This window comes from Ochotona curzoniae, unplaced genomic scaffold (genome assembly GCF_017591425.1).
Source record: "Ochotona curzoniae isolate NIBS_2020 unplaced genomic scaffold, NIBS_Ocur_1.0 contig_2210, whole genome shotgun sequence".
Classification (NCBI taxonomy): Eukaryota; Metazoa; Chordata; class Mammalia; order Lagomorpha; family Ochotonidae; genus Ochotona; species Ochotona curzoniae.
The window spans coordinates 2297195-2316164 of record NW_024465369.1 but is presented as its reverse complement, the minus strand read 5'-3'; the positions used below and the strand labels follow the sequence as shown (position 1 = coordinate 2316164).

Genomic DNA, 18970 nt, shown 5'->3' with positions numbered 1-18970 from the left:
GGGTGACTATAGATAAGGTTAATGCATTGTATATTTCTCCATTAAAACAACATTAGGGACTGGCATTGTAGTACAGTGGGTTAAGCTACCACATGTGATGATGGCATCCCATTAAGTGCTGGTTTGAATCCTAGCTATTCCACTTCCAGTCCAACACCCTGTTCACGTGCCTGGGAAAGCAACAGAGGATGGCCAAAGTACTTGGGCACCTGCCACCTTTGTAGTATGTCCAGATGGAGTTTCTGGCTCTTGACTTTAGCCCTGGTCATTCAGTAACTGAACCAGCAGATGGCAGATCTCTCGATCTCTCGATCTCTCTCTCTCTCTCTCTCCCCCCCTTTGTCTCTCTCACCTTCTTTCTCATCTTTCCTCGTCTTACTCTGGGTTTCAGATAAACAAACAATTTGTTTTATGGCTTTTAGTTTTAGAGGATGTATAGTAACTGTGTAATAGTCTGTCATATGCAGATGTAAAGATACAATGCAGTATGCATCTCTATTTCTAAATTAAAGATGGATTTCCAATGAAACTGTTAAATATTTCTTGACAATAGATTCTGGACTCTGCCATTTGTACATACCTACAATGTCAGGGTACACTGAAATAGCAGAATGACAGACTTAGGGCTATTCATGAAAAACTATACTATTTTAATAGGGGAAATCAGTGAGGATGAAGGGAAGGGATTTGGAGAGGGGTAAGGCAAATCCCAGAGCCTATGGAACTGAATCATACAATAAAGTATTTTTTAATAAGTAGTAAAATAAAACTAGAGGATAAGGTTTTAGATATTTTTACCATAAAGAATTGTTAAGTGTTTGAGAAGGTAGATGTATTTTCCCCAGTAAGGTATATATGTGTCTCACATTATGTGGTAACCCATAATGTATGCACTATTTTTTTTATGTCAACAATTTTTAAAAACCTAAACAACAAAATGCTTTGTTGAAAGCCTTTTGGTACATAATTGCCCACTCTTTCCTCTCTCCCTGCATTCATTCCATTCATGCTGAGAAAGTTGTGTTTTATTTTAAAGCTGGCTCACAGGGCTGGTGTTGTGATTCAACGGGTTAAATACAACTTAGGTCTCTACAACACTGGCATCTCATGATCAGAGTGCCAGTTCCAGCCTTAGCTGTTCTGTTGCTGATCCAGCCCCCTGTGAATATGCCTGGGAAAGCTGTAGAAGAAGGCCCAAGTATATAGGGCCCCCACCACCAATGTGGAAGACCTAGATAGAGCTCCTGACTTCAACCTGTCCCAGCATTGGCTTTTTCAGGCAGTTGGGAAGGAAATCAGCAGATGGACCATTTCTCTCTCTTTCTCTGTGTGTGTATGCCTTTCAAGTGAATAAGTAGATAAGCAATTTTAAAGCTTATGTCATGATCCTTTCCTGCCTTTCTCATGCAGCTATTTCAGAGAACTGAACACTCAAACCTCCCCTCCATTCTGACCAGTAGCAGCCACCAGGAGGGCTGATGCCAACATCTCTGGGTTTATTTGGCTGCAGGAAGTTCATACCTTTTTCTGCTCTAAACTCATCTCTGCCTTCTGTGTCACACCCAGAGGCCACCCTAATCTATTGCACACCTGTAAGGTAGTCACAGGCTTTACCACTGCCTTACTGAGGCCTCCTATGATAATCTATAGAAGATTTTAAAGACATCCCCAAAAAGAGGGGTAAATCAGTGGACTTTGAGGCAAAATATGTCATTTAAGGAGAGAGAAATCTTGGTTGCTTTGCTTTTTGGCAAGACTGCTTTGTTTGGCTTGGGCTATTCCTTATCTTTGTGATCTGTGAATATCTTAAAAGGTGACAGAATTGTGGACTATTGCAGCAATTAACCAAGGACTCTTGCTTTAGGTCAGACATTTGAGTACAGGTGATGTCCCAGTCCCAGGAGGAGCTGGACAGATCCAATGTACAAAACAAGGAGATTGTGGAAATTGCTGTTCTGAGTCTTCATTTGGTTGTTCATGCAAATATTAGTGGCTTCATTTTGTCAAAGTTGGATCCGGATTGTCTCACTTTCTCTTGATTATGACTGTCCCTGTGCTGGACCCTCTCCGGACCTCCTGCTGTCTGTGACTGGGAACTGAGACCTGGCTGCAGGCAGCTGATTGGATATTGGCTCCAGGAGTGATCCAAAAAACAGGAGTGAGAGATTGGAGTAAAGGGCAGAAAGAATCTGTTGAGGTGGGTTACCATGGCCGCTTCCACAGACGGCACAGGCTCCCTCCTGCCTTGTCATCTTGGAAGGTAGACCAGGCCACCCCGATGGGCAACAAGTTGAGACTGTGGCAGGGAGCGACTAAAGGAAATCTGAGCTGGCTATGAGGGTGTGATGTCGCACCAACGGTATCTTTCTGCTTCATTGCCTCCTGCAGTTTTTCTGAACTGGAGCTCAAAAATGTGCACCTTTCCTCTGGGATGTCTTTGTATTTATTCAGCATGATAGGTTTATGTTTTTTAATCTCCCCATTCTTCACATGAGCAGGATGACAGCCTGCCCTCTCTTTACTAAAGATTTATTTGAAAGGCACAGTGAGAGAGGGACAAAAAGAGACAGATTGATCTTCATCCACTGGTTCCAAGTATCCACACAGTTGGGCTCAGCCAGGTCAAAGGCAGGAACTCCATTTGCAGTTCCCACATGGGTAGCTGGAACTCAAGCACTTGGGTCATCATTCATTGCCTCTCCTGGTACATTAGCAGAAAGCTAGATCAGAAGCAGAGCAGAAAGGGCTCTCACTGTTGCTCCAGTATGGGATGTCAGGATTGTATGTGGTGTCAATATGCTATGATGCAATGCCTGCAGTGCTTGCTGGTATCACAAGTAGTTTTGCAATATACATAACTGATTTAAGGACCTAATTAATAGTCTGTGTGCAAATCTGCACTTTATGTGGAAGTCTTGGTATTCTGTTATCAATGAAAGATTTTTATTTTAGCTTAAAGTTCCAAAATTTCTGAAACTATAACCTCTGTGGATGGACACTTTAGGATTAATTATGTGCTCTTCCCAACTTGTGATGCAGTAATATAGCCATATATTGATAATGGTCATTTTAAACCACTCTTTTGAGAAAACCTGCTTCCCAGCTCAATGGGCAAAGAGTATTTTTTCTTAATACTCATGCACACTCTTTGCATTATCTCTTATCCTGTGAAATGTCAGCCATTCCAAAGCTAGAGTGTGTGGGCCAAAGAAGTTGCAAAAATCAGTGTGATACAGCCAATACCATGATACATGCTTTTCCCTCATCCTAACACCTGTGCAGCAATAGATGAGAGAGAACCTACACTTTGCAGATGGCTCCGTGGAAAAGTCAACTTTGTTCCTCTCACTTGCCAGTGGGTAAGTAATCCCCACTGTTCAGTTCTTACATTTTGGTGATGCAAAATAAATCTGTGCTCAAACCTGTTGATTTTAAAGCAGAATCCTTAATAAGCCAGAATTCCCACTGCTGCAATGATAGTAGAATTTCAGGATGTCAAGATATTGGTGTGTAAAGAAGCTAATTTTTATTTATTTTTAAAAAATTTTATATGAAGTGAACCAATTTCACAATTCACATTTAGCACCGCAGTGTTGCTTCTCACCCTCTCATCCTTCCTCCTGCTTGCATTCCCTGCCCTCTCACCTCTTGCGTTACTTATTGTTCCTACATTTTATAATGGCATATTTCCATTTGGCATATTTTTTAAGAGGGAAAAGCTGAGGTCTGGGGATGTTTTCTTATGTGATCACTAGTTAATGACAAAGATAGATTTAGAACCCAAGGTTTGGGCCCAGCGCCATGGCCTAGCAGCTGAAGTCCTCACCTTGGACAAGCCGGGACCCCATATGGGTGCCGGTTCTAATCCTGGCAGCTCCATCTCCCATCCAGCTCCCTGCCTGTGGCTTGGGAAAGCAGTCGAGGACAGCCCAAAGCCTTGGGACCCTGCACCCCTGTGAAACCCTACACCTTAGGACCTGGAGGAGGTTCCTGACTCCTAGCTTCAGATCGGAATAGCACCGGCCATTGTGGTCACCTGGGGAGTGAACCATCGGACAGAAGATCTTCCTCTCTGTCTCTCCTCCTCTGTAATAAAAATAATAAAATAAATCTAAAAAAAATAGAACCCAAGATTCCTGAATCCTACCCCAATTCAGTAATTACAGAAGTACTGTTGTTAGACAAATTATTAAACACAGCTATGTGATACTCATGTGTATTTGTGTTGTAAACCACAAATTTAGATTTCTCTTAGCTCACCTATTGGTTAGCTTAACATTTCTTTGAAAATTTTATTTTGAAAGGTAGAAAAAGAGACAGGGAGATGGAGAGAAACCTGTGTGTCTTCCCAGATACCCACAATCGCTGGCCTTGGGCTAGGCTGAAACTAAGGCTGGAGCTCATCAGTGCATCCTGTGCAGGTGACCAGACTCCAAGCATTTGAACTGCTATGTGCTGTCTCCAGGATATGTATCATCAGAATCTGGATTGGGAGACAGAGTTGGGACTCAAATCAAGTGTTCTGATAATGAAATATAGGTGTCTAAAGCACATATTTTAAAAACTGTGGCAAGAATAAAAGCCCTGTTGACTGTCTTTATAACCCTGCACAGGTCTGTTTCTGTCTAAAGCTTCTCTCTCAACCCTCCTAATGTCTTGTATGTGAACAGTGATTCATCACATGGTTCCATGGATGAAAAGAAGCACATGAAAATTCTCTATCAGGTGTACACTCCTACCCATGTACTGTGAGATTCTTGCCACAAGAACTTCATACCTTGGGGATTTGGCCCTAAGACTGATATTCACAAAGGGTCTGCCATTGGTTAGTTTTAGCAAACGTCCTAGTGATGGAAGAAGATACAATTAGAATTATTATCGATAACATTGTATATGTTCAGTATCATCACATGTCATCTTATGGTGTTGTACCCATTTTTATAACCCATGGAGGGAAGTGGTATTTTTATTATTCCAGTTTTCTTATAAGGGGGTCATGGATAAGGAGAGTCAAAAGCTGGGTTTGGGTAGGAATTTATTGTATTGCTCCAGTACTGGCACTGTGGGTCAACAGCACCTTGCTTTCCATACCTAAGCCCCTCACTGTACAGGGCAGATGGCAGATGCTTGGGAAAACCTGATTAATTCTTACAATCAAGTTTGAGACCTGAAGGGTACCAGCATTTTACATTGTGCAAGGTTACAAATAAAAAGAAATGTTGAAAGTGATGGAGCTGAGGAAGGTATTTCTAGAAAATTCCTTCTTATAATAGCATTCAGGACAGAAGAAGGGAATAAACTTCAACCTCACCCCGTGACTTTATGGGGTGACTTCCAAAACTGTCCCTCTCTGCTTCTGTTTGACGTTACAGAAGAGGGCTCTTGAACAAGAACATGAAAAACTGAATTAAAAGATAATGCCTGGAGAGACAGAAAGAGGAAGAGAAGAGGGAGAGAGAGCTTCCATTCACTGGTTCATTCCCCCCAGATGGCACAGTGGTCAGCTCTAGGTCAGGCTGAAGTCAGGAGATTCGTCCCAGTTTTCCACATGGAAAAAAATGGAGCCCAAACACATGCTCCATCTTCTGCTTTTCTCAGGTGATTATCAGGGAGCTGGATCAGAAGTGGCAATGCAAGAATACGAATCAGTGCCTATATGGGATATGGGTTAGGCTAGCTCCTATTTGTATACCATTTTATATCCTGAATTTTCAAAGAGTAGTTATTTCTTGGACAATGTCTAGCTCTGAATAGAAAGATTTAATTGACACTTAATAGTCAATTAATTGGATTGCTGTATCAGTTAAACAGTCCTTTTATGATGCATTTGAAATTCCCACTTTTAAATACCAATAATACTGCTGTGAAAGCCTTTTCTTCCAGGATCGACTCCCAGAAGCAGATCCAAGTGAATGAACAATTTAAGCCAATTACTTTAAATACTGTAATCAAGCCGACTAGCAACACTAGAGAATAGGTTACTAAGAAAATGATAGGGTTGTTGTAGGGATAGAAAGAAGGAGAAGATTCAATTAACTGAGTCACATCAAGAAGCCTGCGTGCCCTGAGTGCTGAGCTCTGTGCTTCTCTCAGACAGAGGTGGAGGGTGGAGCCTGGTGCCTCCCCAGTGGGCCAGGGCTCCAGAAGTCACCTGGGGCTTCTGTTCTTTTTCTAATACTGGAAGATCTTTCATTCAAGAGATCTGTATCTCCAGGGACCTTGGGATTGCTTGTTTTGTGGATGGACTGGGACTCGGGGAAAATCAGACAGGTGTCCCACAGTGAGCCTCATGCAGGCCCTATTCCTATTCCTGCATCTCCTATTCCAGATACTGTACAGCCCCAAGATCTTTCTCCCTTGGGTCTATCAGATTTGGAGAGGAAATGAACAACCTCCATTGGTGGAGGCTGTGGCATGTGAATTCTTTCATCTCACGCAAAAATGTCCTCATGCAGGACTGCTGGATAGAAGCTAGGCCAAGCAAATCCTATATGTTGCCCAGTTGGAAGAGATGACAACTCTGTTGGCCAAGGCAAGTCACAAGGCCAAGCCTAAGAGTGAGGCCATACTTTTGAGGTACTGAGAGTAAGAAAAATGGAAATGAAAATCTTACCTTATTTTGGTGTAAAACTTTAAAAATCCTAGCATTTGAAGATGTTTCGAAATATTCATGGAGTATCTGTGTTATGAAAAAGCTATTTCATAATTTTTGTTGCCCCCTATTATTTTTAAAACTGATTTATTTGAAAGGCAGGAAGACATAAACAGTAAGATCTTTCATTCATTGATTCACTCTGCAGAGAGCCACAATGGCCACGGAGAAACCAAGCCAAAGCCAGGAGCTTCATCTAGGTCTCTCACATGGATGTCAGGAACCCAAGCATTTGGGGCCCCCTTCCACAGATCATTAACAGGGAGCTGAAATGGAAGTAAAGCAGCTGGAACTTGAACCAGTGCCCATATGGGATGCCAGTGCCACAGATAGAGGATTAGCCAAAGCATCAGCCCCCCAATTTTTTTCAATTCTATTTTTTGTTTTTGGTGAGCTTTTATAAGTACTTCATACTCCCGCCACACAGAGAGGTGTCCAAATCCTGTGACAGGTCATGTAGCAGTAGGGACATTAGTTGAAATCAAGTTGATGTGAATGAGGGTACAGTCTTCCACAGACCTATAGCTTCCTCCTTATTCTGAAAGCGTCCGTTTGTGTATGTATGGCAATACATCCTGACTCTGTGCCCAAGCTACTTGGACCCTAGTGTGAGAGAATCCCTAGAAACATAGATACACTCACCCAGTGAGTGGGCATTGTAGACCCGGGCCTCTCTTTGTGATGGCAAATGCCATTTGTTGAAGATGACTGACCCTGCTATCTCCCCTTTCACATGTTTTTCTACAGTGTTATCCTGGCTCTGTGCCATCAAGGACTGCCATCTTGCTCTCTTCCCTGTTATTGTCACGAAGCCTGTGACTCACTTATAGTCAGCAAAATGCTCTGAACTTATAATAATGCTACATGACCTCCTGGGCTTCAGAGCTTCTGCTTGAATCTTCTGGAATACTTGCTGGGGGGAAGGTCAGTGCCAACTTCCCTGGGGATGGTAGTTGATATCTGGAGCTGAGCTCTCCCTTCCTGCCATTCTGGGAGGGAGATGAATCATCTCAGTTTTCAGTCCTAAATTCTCTCTCCTCTTGGATTCACAGTCCAGGAATGGAGTTAGAGTGTTCCCTTTTGGGTCAGTCAAGTGCATGACCCCCTCCTAACCCACCCATCCACCCACCCAGGAGAGAAGAGCCTGGAAGGAATATCTGTTTAAATCACCAATTTGCTGAAGCAATAGGATTTCTGTTTCATTTTCCTCCTGAAGCATAAAGCATCACTTCTAAGTCTATCTGAAACTCACCAGTCCACTTCTTAGCTCGTTGTGTCAAGTATATGGAACATTGGCCAGGCTTCATGGCTCTTCCAGGAACGTACAGAACCTGGTCCCCATCTCCTCTCCACTTTACTGTTAGGCCTCTCCTGTTCTAGCACTGTTTGTTTGCAGGGTCTTTGCACTTGGCTTCCTCTGGCCTCTCTGCTTCTACCTGGGTGCTCTTTGTGCTGCAAAGACCTTTTGGAATGTCAGGTTGTATTGTTTTCCTGCTTGGTCCTGCATTAGTTTCTCTTGCACTCAGTAAAAGCCCTGATTCCTGCTCAGGCCTTCAGGCCCTGCCTGGTCTCTCATTCCCAGCCACTGCCCTTGTTGCTGGTCCTAAAATGTGCTGGGTTCCCTTCTGAGCTGGGAATCTGTACCCAGAGGACTCTTCCATCCCTGGTAGCTAAAGCAGTAGGACTTGATATTCTTGTGTTGAAATTTTGGGTTAAGGACCAGTTAGAAGTGTGACTATGGAGCAACATTGATTATTGTTGTTGTTACCCTTTTGGTTATACGTTGTGTACTTGGTTGTACACATATGTTTTGTTTGTGTCTCCCCATGTGAGTTCCCTGCTGAATTCTTGCCTGGAAACTCAGTAGTCAGTGCTTTGTTGATGGAGCGGAACCATTTGGGTCCTGTGTCTCAACCTGCATCTCCCTGGCATTGCAGATCAGTAGGTTCTGGGTAGTACTTTAAACCTTAAAAGGAGTTGCTCCCAGTTCCATCCTCTCTATTCCTCTCTATATGCTCCAGAAATAGCAGCATGAGACATAGAGGCCCAGGAAACCACTCTTTGGTTTGGGTCAGTACACCTGGGTGGCTTCATGTCCCTCCCCAAGTGTGCCAAGTTCCACGCTAGACTCACTGGCAGTTCCCTTCTCTCACTTCAGCACCTATCTTGGGTGTGCCGCCATCTCTTCTCTATTGGCCAGTCTCGAAATTGAAATAGTCCTCGTGTTGTTCTCCTTTTCTGTCAGTCACCAAGTCTTCCCAATTCTTTTCTTAGAGCCCCCCTCCCCCAATGGATTCTTCTGAGCTATTATAACCCTTTTGTAGGGGAAGACATCATTTTGTTTTCTTGGCTACTGACTTCACCCCTCAGCAGATTCCTCTGTTCCCCTTCAGCTCTCCCAACCTCCAGCCATGGTCGCAACATGGGTCTCACTTGCTTAAAATTCTTCAGTGATTTCTACTTCCGAAGACTTGCCCAGGCTCAGATGTGTCTGTTTCACTTAGATGATTATGGCTGTTTGTGTCACCTATCCTGTTAGTTAGTTATCCAAGTTCAGTCATAATCATTTTTCCCTGAGCAATAATATGTATTTAAAGTCATGAATTGGTAACCAGGTATTTGTTCTTTTCTGATGTCCAACAGGGGATGGCAGAATCCTACAGTTCGTATAAGATCCACTCTGTGTGTGGCCCTGGCATGGCTGTCCTTGGGTGAAACACTATAGGGACAACATCTACACCCTGATCTGCTCCTGAAACAGGGCCCCTCACTTGGGCTGATGAAGTTTTCTCTGTTGAAAGTCCTCTCCACAGCCTTTCAGTTGTTTTGCTTGGCAGTTCATGTCTGTTCGCTACACCCAGCTTTGATGTCACCCTGCAGAGCTGTCCTTCCTTCCCATCGCATTCCCAAGTTGTGTTCATTATTCTGAGCCCATCCTCAAGTTTCTCCCTAGTTCATTGTCTGTTTTCACATTCTTGAGTTGTGGCTAGCCTATCATGCTTCCAATCTCTTAGGTATAAGAGTTGTAGCCTCTGGGATAGATTGTGTTTGCATTAGCCTCAGCACTTGGCACACATACAACATAAATTGAGTGACTAGCATTTTGTTTCTCTTTTTGAAATGCAGTTTCTCTCAATAGGGCAGCTGCTGTGGCTGAAGACTGATCAGTGTAGATGAGAAGAAGCAGGAGACCTGTGGGTCAGTAGAGGAAGGGCACAATGCATTGACTGGTGGGAGGTACCACGTGCCCTTCACAAAGGTTCCTAGAGCAGGCTCCCCATCTTAAGTTACTTATGGGCTAAGATTCTTTTGGGGCTTGCAATTATTTCTGAGCCAGAACTTTACAGCTGTGCTGTCCAGCATTAAAGTCACTACAAACATGTGGGGATTTGATTCCTAGCTAAAGGTGGTGAAAGTAAAAATTTCGTTTCTTGGCTTGTACCAGCCATATGTTAAGGACTCAGTAGCCAGTGGCTACTGACTCCTATGTACAACAGCACAGAATAGAACATTTGTAAAATCAGGAAATGCTATTGGACTGCTTTGCTCTAAAACATATTTCTTTAACTGAGTCCTCAGGTTGAGATTTCTCCCTCAAATGACAAGCCAGGAGTAGAGTTCCACCTAAATAGGATTTCAGTTGGTAGCTTTCTCTTCAGCTGATATCTTAGGACAGCCAGAAGCAAGGGGCCATGAATTGAGGAAGGAGAGGTTTTCAGTGATTGTGGGTTTAGAGGGTGGGTGATTTCACCATGGAGAGAGTGTGGAACACTTACCTGCACAGCTCTGGCCTAGGAGACTGTCCCTGGTTCTGCAGTTGATGACATCCTCACATGAGAGTCTGTTCTCAATACAGCAGGTGGATGAAGCTGAGGATGGAGGTGAGAGATGGGACCAGGGATAGAGAGAAGAAATGAGGGCCAGAAGCCCAGGAGGGTCAAGGGAAAGAACTGAAAGTGGGTACAACTTGGAAGATAATGAGAGGAGGTATGTGTGTTGCTGGTGACAGAGAGAGAGAGAGAGAATGCCGGAGTCCAGAAGGAAATGATGCCTGTAGGACCGTCAGATAAAGCAGGGAGTGACTCAGAGCCATTGGCTGTGAGTTTCCTTTCCTTTGACAACTGACTTTGTTCTGTGGCTTTATTTGAAATGTCAGAACAAACTGAGAGGGTGCGATCTGGCTGGAATAAAACAAGTCTAGAAATGTTGTACCCATACCACTGTTAGGCTCCTATTGCTTGATTGTCTTCTATTTGTCATTGTTTGCTTCCTTTTTGAATAGTGTCCCAGATTACATGTGCTTTGGAAGCTAGGGTCAAAGCAGATAAATGACATAATGACACCTTAAACAGTGGGCTATAATGTGTGTCACATCTGTTACAAATTAGAGGGGGTTAGAGAAAATTCCCTCACTTGGCCAGTTTTGAATCAAGGGGAAGGCGCTTTGCAATAGAATTTAGGCTCTATTACTAAGAGTCACCAGCCTTAAACCTACAATTGACAAAGAGCTATTCTTTCAGTCTGGCATCATTTTCAATATGAGTGGAAGTTGAGCCCTTGGAATTTCAGTGGCAAAAGTTCATGCTTGCTTGTAAGGTGAATCTGAGATTGGCAATGCTGTAACCAGTGAGCCAAACAGCCTGTAGCAAGTTGGGTTACCATGTTTGTTCCTCTTTTTAAGTTTCTTGAACCATCTATTTGAATTTCATCAGTTGTATTTCAGACATTAAATGTGTTTTAATACTGAGATACTTAAATTTGTACAGCAGAATTAGTTGAGAGGCTATTTTTAAAAAGTATTTGAGATACAATTAGAGAATCTATCTTCCATCTACTTGTTCACTGCTCAAATGGCCACAAAAGTCAGGAGTGGGTCAGGCCATAGGTAAGATCTCCATCTGGGTGTCTCAGTACGGGTAGCAGGGGCCCAATTACTTTGGCTAACTCTACTGCTTTTCTAGGTACACTAGTAGGCAACTGAATTGGAAGTGGAACAATGAGGACCTGAATTGGTGGTCATGTGCCATGCTGGCGTTGTAGGCATCACTTTCATGTGTAGTGCCACAACACAACTCTAGCTGAAGGGATTTTAAAGCAGGTTACTGGCCCCTACCCTTAGAGTTTCAGGTTTGGTAAGTTTGACTTGGACTCTGAGTTTGCTTGTCTAACAAGTTCTCAGATAATGTTGATGCTACTAATCTATAGACCACACTGTGGCAATCACTGCTCCAACGGGCATTTTAGTTTGGTGTCCATGCTGGGTTGATTGGAGGAAAACATTGAAAAGGATGGTGGATTTTTTTTTTTTGCCTCTTTCTGACTCATAAAGTTCCCCTGTCTACGGCCTTACCACCCCGAACGCGCCCAATCTCGTCTCATAAAGTTCCCCTTTGGGTTTTGCACAGCATGAAGTCTGTGTTTGGATGAGCTGGCTCCTCAGTGCCCTTCGCTTGCCAGGCCAACTGTCCCTGTGTTGTGGGAGCAGTTACCTTGGGCATCCCCCAGTCTGTCTCCCAGGACTAGAAACAGCTCATCTTACAGATGCAGAAACAGTCACATCTGTAGCACTTGTTCCTGATCCAGATCTTCATAGCAGCTGGAGGCTGCAGGCAGGCCATGGCTGAGGTATGTGGAGTGACAGGAGCAACTAGGTGATAACTAGGTAGATGATGGGACTTGTGAATGGGGAGCGGATTATTTGACCTAGGTCCTGTTTCTGGGTAGGTTTCAAACTCCATGGCTGACCGTGGGGAAGCCTCCTAATCCTTGACTCCTCCATTTTGGATGCTTATGGTTACAAACATTGCTTCTCTCCTTCCCCAGCCACAAATTGACCCAGAGTATAATCAATGAGCTTCTGGGGATCTCTGAGCTGCTGTGAGGGCATGCTGAGCTCCTGAGGAGAGAGAGCTGCCGTGTAAACAATATATTATTAACAAAAAAATTTTTTTAAATAACAGCATACTCTCTGCTGTTAATAGCCACTGTAGGCTGTTAGAGAATCTAGGCTCTGACACAGCCCCAGCATTGCTGAAGGAAGGGTAAAGGAGGTTGGTTTGAATTTGAAGCCCATTTGAAAGAGATGACAATGAGTTCTTAAAATATGTTTTAGCATATTCCTGGGTACATTTATAAAGAATATATGGTTGTGGGGGGCAAGCATTGGGGTACACTGGGTTAGGCCACTGTTTAGGACACCTGTATTCCAATGGGAATGTCCATTTGAGTCCTGGCTACTTCCATAGTGCTACTTCCCATTCAGCACTATGCAGATGTGCCTATGAAGGTAGCATGAGTTTGCCTAAGAGCCTGGAGCCCTGCATCCATATGGGAGGCCCAGGTGGAGTTCCTGCCTGCTAGGTGGGCCTGTTAAATGTTTTTGGGAAATGATCCAGCCAATGAAAGAGATTCCTTTCTCTATGCTTCCTCTACTCTACCCTTCAAATAAATATTTTTAAAAAGTATGATTAAAATCAGCATTTAATGCTTAAAATCAACTGAAAAATCACAGATAACTTTCTGTTTGCACTGGATTCTGTTGTGGGCTTAGGCAGGTAATTCAGCGTCATGAGCTTGGAAGCTGCCACTCCTCCACCTACATGGTCCTTTCTGCCCACCTGTGATGCTCACTTATCATTAACTGGGACCTGAGAAGGGGCAGTGTTGTGTAGTTGCTTAACCACTCCCATCACAAACTCTCGTAAAGGCCCGTGTTAGGGAGGCATACTGTCTCGGTCCCGTGCTTCCACCACTCTGGCACTCTGACTCAGCCTCCCCAGTACCTGTTTGTTCTCTGGCTTCCTGTAGACAGACTCCTTGGACAGAGAGCCCCTGCGTATGACCCTTGTATGCCTGTATTCCTCACCCTCTATTTACTGCTGGGATGAGTCAGCGAAGATGCAAATGGTAAGGTGCTTTGTATTTCTAGTCTGTGTACTTTCAAGAGTTCCAGGAAAGGTTAGGATGAGTAGTAATGAAATTTGGGCAGAGAAGTCCGGAAAAGGTGAATGTTTACAGCTTTTTAAGTGTGTCTAGGTTGTTTGTGGCATGTTGGGTTTTATTTTTTTTAACTGAAAAGGCAAATATACAGAAAGCAATATCTTTCCTTCGCTGGTTCACTCCCCAAGCAGCTGCAATGGCCAGAACTGAGCTGATTCAAAGTCAGGAGCTTCTTCCATGTCTCCTACATGGGTGCAGGATCCCAAGGCTTTGGGCTGTCTGTAACTGCTTTCCCAGGCCACAGATAGGGAGCTGGATGGAAATTGAAGCAGCCAGAACATGAACCAGCACCCATATGGGATCCCAGTGTGTGCAAAGTGAGGTCTTTTAGCAACTAGGCTACCATGCCAGGCCCTCTTAGGATAATTTATATTGCTGGGGAAGCTGAAACCTAGATCGTCTTTAGTTGAATGGATGGGTTTCATAGTAATGATTGTTCCCTTCAGGGTTTTGATTCAGACTGGATTGCTACATGAACTTGTCATTTGCTAATTTTTAGTGGGTCTTGTCATCGCCAACCTTGGATAATAAAGACTCGTTAACATATTCTAGACTTGTTTCATATTCTCTCTCCTGTTCCCCGCAACAGATTATAGCATTGCTTTACCATGAGGACTATCCCAGCAACATCTGGCAAGAGTGTTAGATGTCTCTTTCCTCCTCCTGTACCCATTGTTAAGGGATCAGGGCTCCCTTGGCCTCCATTGGGAAAGTGTACAAATCAGTGATGAGTTAGGTGATGATGACATCCACTCTGCGGGTACTTGTGGAACACCTGCTGCATGCTCGCCTTAAGAAATAGGAATCTTGACCTGAAGGTATGTCATTTTGATGAAAGACATAGAAGACATTGAATCCACTATAGTTGTCTCTTGAATGATGTAAAAAGAATCCAAACTCACCTTTCATGCATTACAGCTGTGTGTGTCTGCAGTGACATGGTGAGGGCATTGCTATTTTCCATCAGGGGAACACAGATGGTTGTGTTGTGGGGAATTCGATGTGAAATGATAGCAGCAACCTGGAGGAACTCATCTTTTCAAAGAAGGCCAAAATAGGGTGAGGTTATATTTTCAAAAATTAACTACATGGCTAGAGGCCCTAACTACGTATTAACCCATCTGTCTCCTAACACTCGCTCTCCCACCCCCTGGACTGCATGGACATGGACACCCACCTTGAGGCTGTGGTGACAACTAGCCTGGAGATGGTCTGGCAAACAGCCTAGTGATGGCTTGTCTCATTTCTCATTCCTTAGGAGAAGGAAGTAGATTGATGAACAAGTACTCTGCAAGGCCACTAACGGTCCCTTGCCCTGTTCCACTCCTGCTTGCCACCCTGGGAACTGCTGTATGTGTTACCTCCACAGTGGAAGCTTCCATAGGGGCAGACTGGGCCTCACCTAGCTATAGGCTGGTATTCTTAGAATTATCGGGAGCTTCTAAAGGAATGTACCAGTCTGGATCCACCCCAGAGATTCTGCTAGAAATGGGGATGAAGTCACCTTCAGGCAACAATTTTTTTAAAGGGTGCAAATCTGCTAGATGAGGAGCAGGTGTCCTCAGGACTGGGCACTACTGCGCTGGTGGTAGAATTGACCTGAAACAGTGAATCAAAGACTCCCTGCTGACTTCTCAGAAATTTTGTGAGTGGGAGGGAAAAATAAAACATCACCTTGCAGAACTTGCTTTGAAGTTCCAACTGGACTGTAATAGTTTCTCTGCTCCGAAAGCTGTTGTAGTCCATTGGTTTGCAGGTACAGAGTGACATCTACTGCTGTCTGTAGTGGTCTGTGTAAGTGAGCACAGCAGTAGTGGGAAGCCTATTGTATGGGAACATTGAGCCCTGCATTGTGGGCATCTTGCTCTTGCCCTATTGTCTTGGCACATGAGGACTATCCAACAGGTGCACCTCTGTACTCTATGACCCTCCTGTCTCCACAGCATCTTTATTCCAATTGGTCCCCTGAGTATCTTGGGTGCCAGCCCCAGATGCATTGTACTCCGGTAGCTGCACCAGCCTGTGTTAGCTGCCTGAATTATTGTTTTCCTCCCTTGAGGGCATGTTTCTCCCCCAGGGCTTGTGAAGAGGATGTATGGTGCCCTGGTGGCTCATCCATTTACTCAAGCTCTTCCCAAGAACCCTTGCCCAGTCACCACTTCTTTCTGCCTCTGTGTTCTTTGTGTGTGTGTGTGTGTGTGTTGCCACAACCTGAAATGATTCCTTTGTGTTGTATCTTTATTTTTTATTTTATTTTTGATAATTTTTACATATTTGATTAGGGTGCAAAGGGTCAAGGGCTAGAGGCAAGTGGGTGAGACCATTGTTTTCACATTCTCTTTTTTCCTTATTGTATCTGAGGGGAGGGGAGAGATGAGGGAAGAAGCCACACCCAGCCTTCCAACCATCCTAAGATCCCTGATGTAAGGTATGCTGCCCGGATCCTGCTCAAATGGTTTTGATAATTCAACAGTTCTGTATTGCTGCTAATCTCGCAACTCCTATCATGTTGAAATCTATGCAGAATTCACTGGCTGACATAGTTGACCTTAGAGTGTCCATTTGCCCAGGTATTCACTGTCAACTCTTGGCTGGGGTTGTTCATCAATTTGTTCTCTCCTCTGTCCTGTATTATGGTACCAGGTGCCCTCTGCAGGCTCCAATGTACTGCCATAGCCTCCATGTGCATCAGGATATGCTGTCCACTGTTGTGCCTAAGTCACTGAGGATGCCCAGCTCTGACACATGCACTCCACGCTCAGACCATGGAACCTGTAATTCTCTCATGGTTGCAGTTCTGAGTTTGGCGGTTCAGTTGGGGAAATTCCCAAAGATGTATCATATGAGGTGATCCCAGACCTGTGAATCTTTATTTTTAAGGAAAATAAACTCTATAGTTCCAATGTGGATTAGATGCCTGGCAAGTGGAATCAAGAAGCTCTGTTGATTTTTTTTTTTCTGATGACTTCATCTAGGGACTTGGGACTACCTTCAAGCTTGCCAGGGTGACAAGTGAGTGCCATCTCCAAGTGAGATGATCAGTTTGGACTCAAAACTTTGTATGTTGTTGGACTCAAGATGAGGATTTGGGAAATGATTCTGTTTGGTATCTGGGGGAGGTGCTGAGTAGGTTGCCATATGACAGAGGCATCCGGCTGAGACAGGATTGATGTTGAGCTGATCCTGGACATTTTTACTCTTTCTTCTCTTTATGTTCATTTGGTGGTTTTCCTTCATGTGACAGATCCCTCACGTTGCCTTTTATTATTTTCCTCCAGAGACTCATTACTATCTGTGCTACCCAAGAACCCTGTAGCTGTCCTTCCTGGTGCTCTCCCCACAACCCAGCTGTGAACTCTATTGTTTACCTCGCCTCTCCTCCACTTACTGTTGCTTCCTGCTCTACTGGCCATCTCTCAACTTTATCTTTGCTCCCCTGCCTCCATCCATTTTAGAATCTTTCTGTGGTAACATGAATACTCTTTTTTCACTACCAAAGCATTCCTCCTCTTTAACCTTGATGAAATCCAGCATTTGGGGAAGGGGGAGATACTGGACCACAGGGGAGGTTAAGCCACTGCTTGGGATTCCCTATTCCCTATTGGAATGATGACTCAGCTCCTGACTCCTAGGCTTCTGATCCAACTTCCTGTTTAATGCTCATCCTGAAAATATTAAAAAGAAAATTAAAATTTTCTAAAATGTTCGTCCTGAGAGGCAGTAGGTGACGGGTCAAATGCTTAGGTTCTTGCTACCTATGTGGGAGACCTGGAGGGAGTTTCTAGTTCCTGGCTTTGTCCTGGTCCAGTCTTGGCTGCTGCAGCTATTACGGAAGTGTAGAGGGAATTGTGGCAGCCTGAAGATTCAAAATGGCATCAATTTTGTCAGGCCCTCTAAGTCTACATGAGTTTTAGGGCCAGCCAAAAAACAAGTGTTCTGTTGGGAACATGTGTGGACCAGAATCATATAAAGACATTCACTGTCTACTTTAAAACTTGGCTAACTATAAAACTGGCTTCTGTTTGCTTGCTTCCTTGCTTGCTTGCTTCAGCTGCTCATTGCTAAGCAGGATATGGTTCTTAGCCTGTGTAAACCTTTGCCCATTGGATAGCTTCATATAATTCACAGTGTTATTGTTTCTCCTAATGGTACCTGGCAGTTGGGTTAGAGGTAGTAGACCTTCCCCTTATCCTCAGATAAGCATTCAGCTATGAAGTTTCCCCTGACAGCTCACACTAAAACATAGGTCTTTGACAACCCTGGGAAGAAAGAGTGCCCAGCATTGAGAAGATAATAATTCCTGCCAGTTCTCCCCATCGTCACATTGCATCAATGGTAGTTTAGTTGATTGGCTAGTTTCTCATGCCTGTGTGAGTTTAAAAGTCCATAACTGAGACGTGTCAGGACTGTTCCCCTCTTGTACTTGTGGTGGTACAGGACGGTCTGCTGACAGTGAATTAAGACTCCTAAGCTTCTAAGAGTCAGCTTGTGACTGATTTGGGGGATTGAATTGTTCAGCATGCAACAGGAATGTTTTACTCTGCTGCTCTAACTTTTGAGTAAATAAAAAATAAACGTTAAAAAAAGTTAGAAACAAAAAAATACAGAGCATCCCAGCAGACTTTTTGTTTGTTGCAGCTGGCATGGATGGGTGATGTTTTTAGACTTTTATACTTTCTTTTTAAAAAAAAAAAGATTTATTATTATCATTATTATTATTATTTATTGGAAAGGCGGATATACAGAGAGGAGAGACAGAGAAGAAGATCTTCCGTCCGATGATTCACTCCCCAAGTGAGCCCAACGGCTGATGCGATGCCAATCCGAAGTCAGGAGCCTCTTCTGGGTCTCCCACGCGGGTGCAGGGTCCCAAAGCTTTGGGCTGTCCTCAACTGCTTTCCCGGGCCACAAGCAGGGAGCTGGAAGGGAAGCGGGGTAGCCAGGATAGAGCCGGCGCCCATATGGGATCCCGGGCGTGCAGGGCGAGGACCTTAACCACTTGTGCCACCGTGCCGTGCCCGACTTTTATGTTTTCATCTGAAGTAGGAACTGCCTCTCCCATTTGAAAAGAAATAAAAGGTGAAATTCAGTTCTCTTACTTGACTGAGATGACACAGGGTGTCTCAGATCTTTGCCATTAAGTTCTGCACCTTCCAGCTTAGGAAACAACAAAACCTGCAGCTTGCCAAGCAGTGGGTAGATTTCCTGGCACTGGAAACCCTTTGAGTTCAGCACTTTTGGGATGCTGTGGGATTGTGTAGGATGGTGAGGTCTTTTCCTATAGAGGCTTACATTGACAATAAAACCCCAAGCTGTGTT

At 44.1% G+C, this 18970-nt stretch overlaps 1 protein-coding gene across 1 annotated transcript in view; it reads left to right on the top strand.

Moving 5' to 3' along the window:
* TMEM163 (transmembrane protein 163) overlaps positions 1-18970 on the top strand; it is a 281838-nt gene that overhangs the window by 217161 nt on the left and 45707 nt on the right. The gene's annotated exons all lie outside the window — the stretch shown is intronic.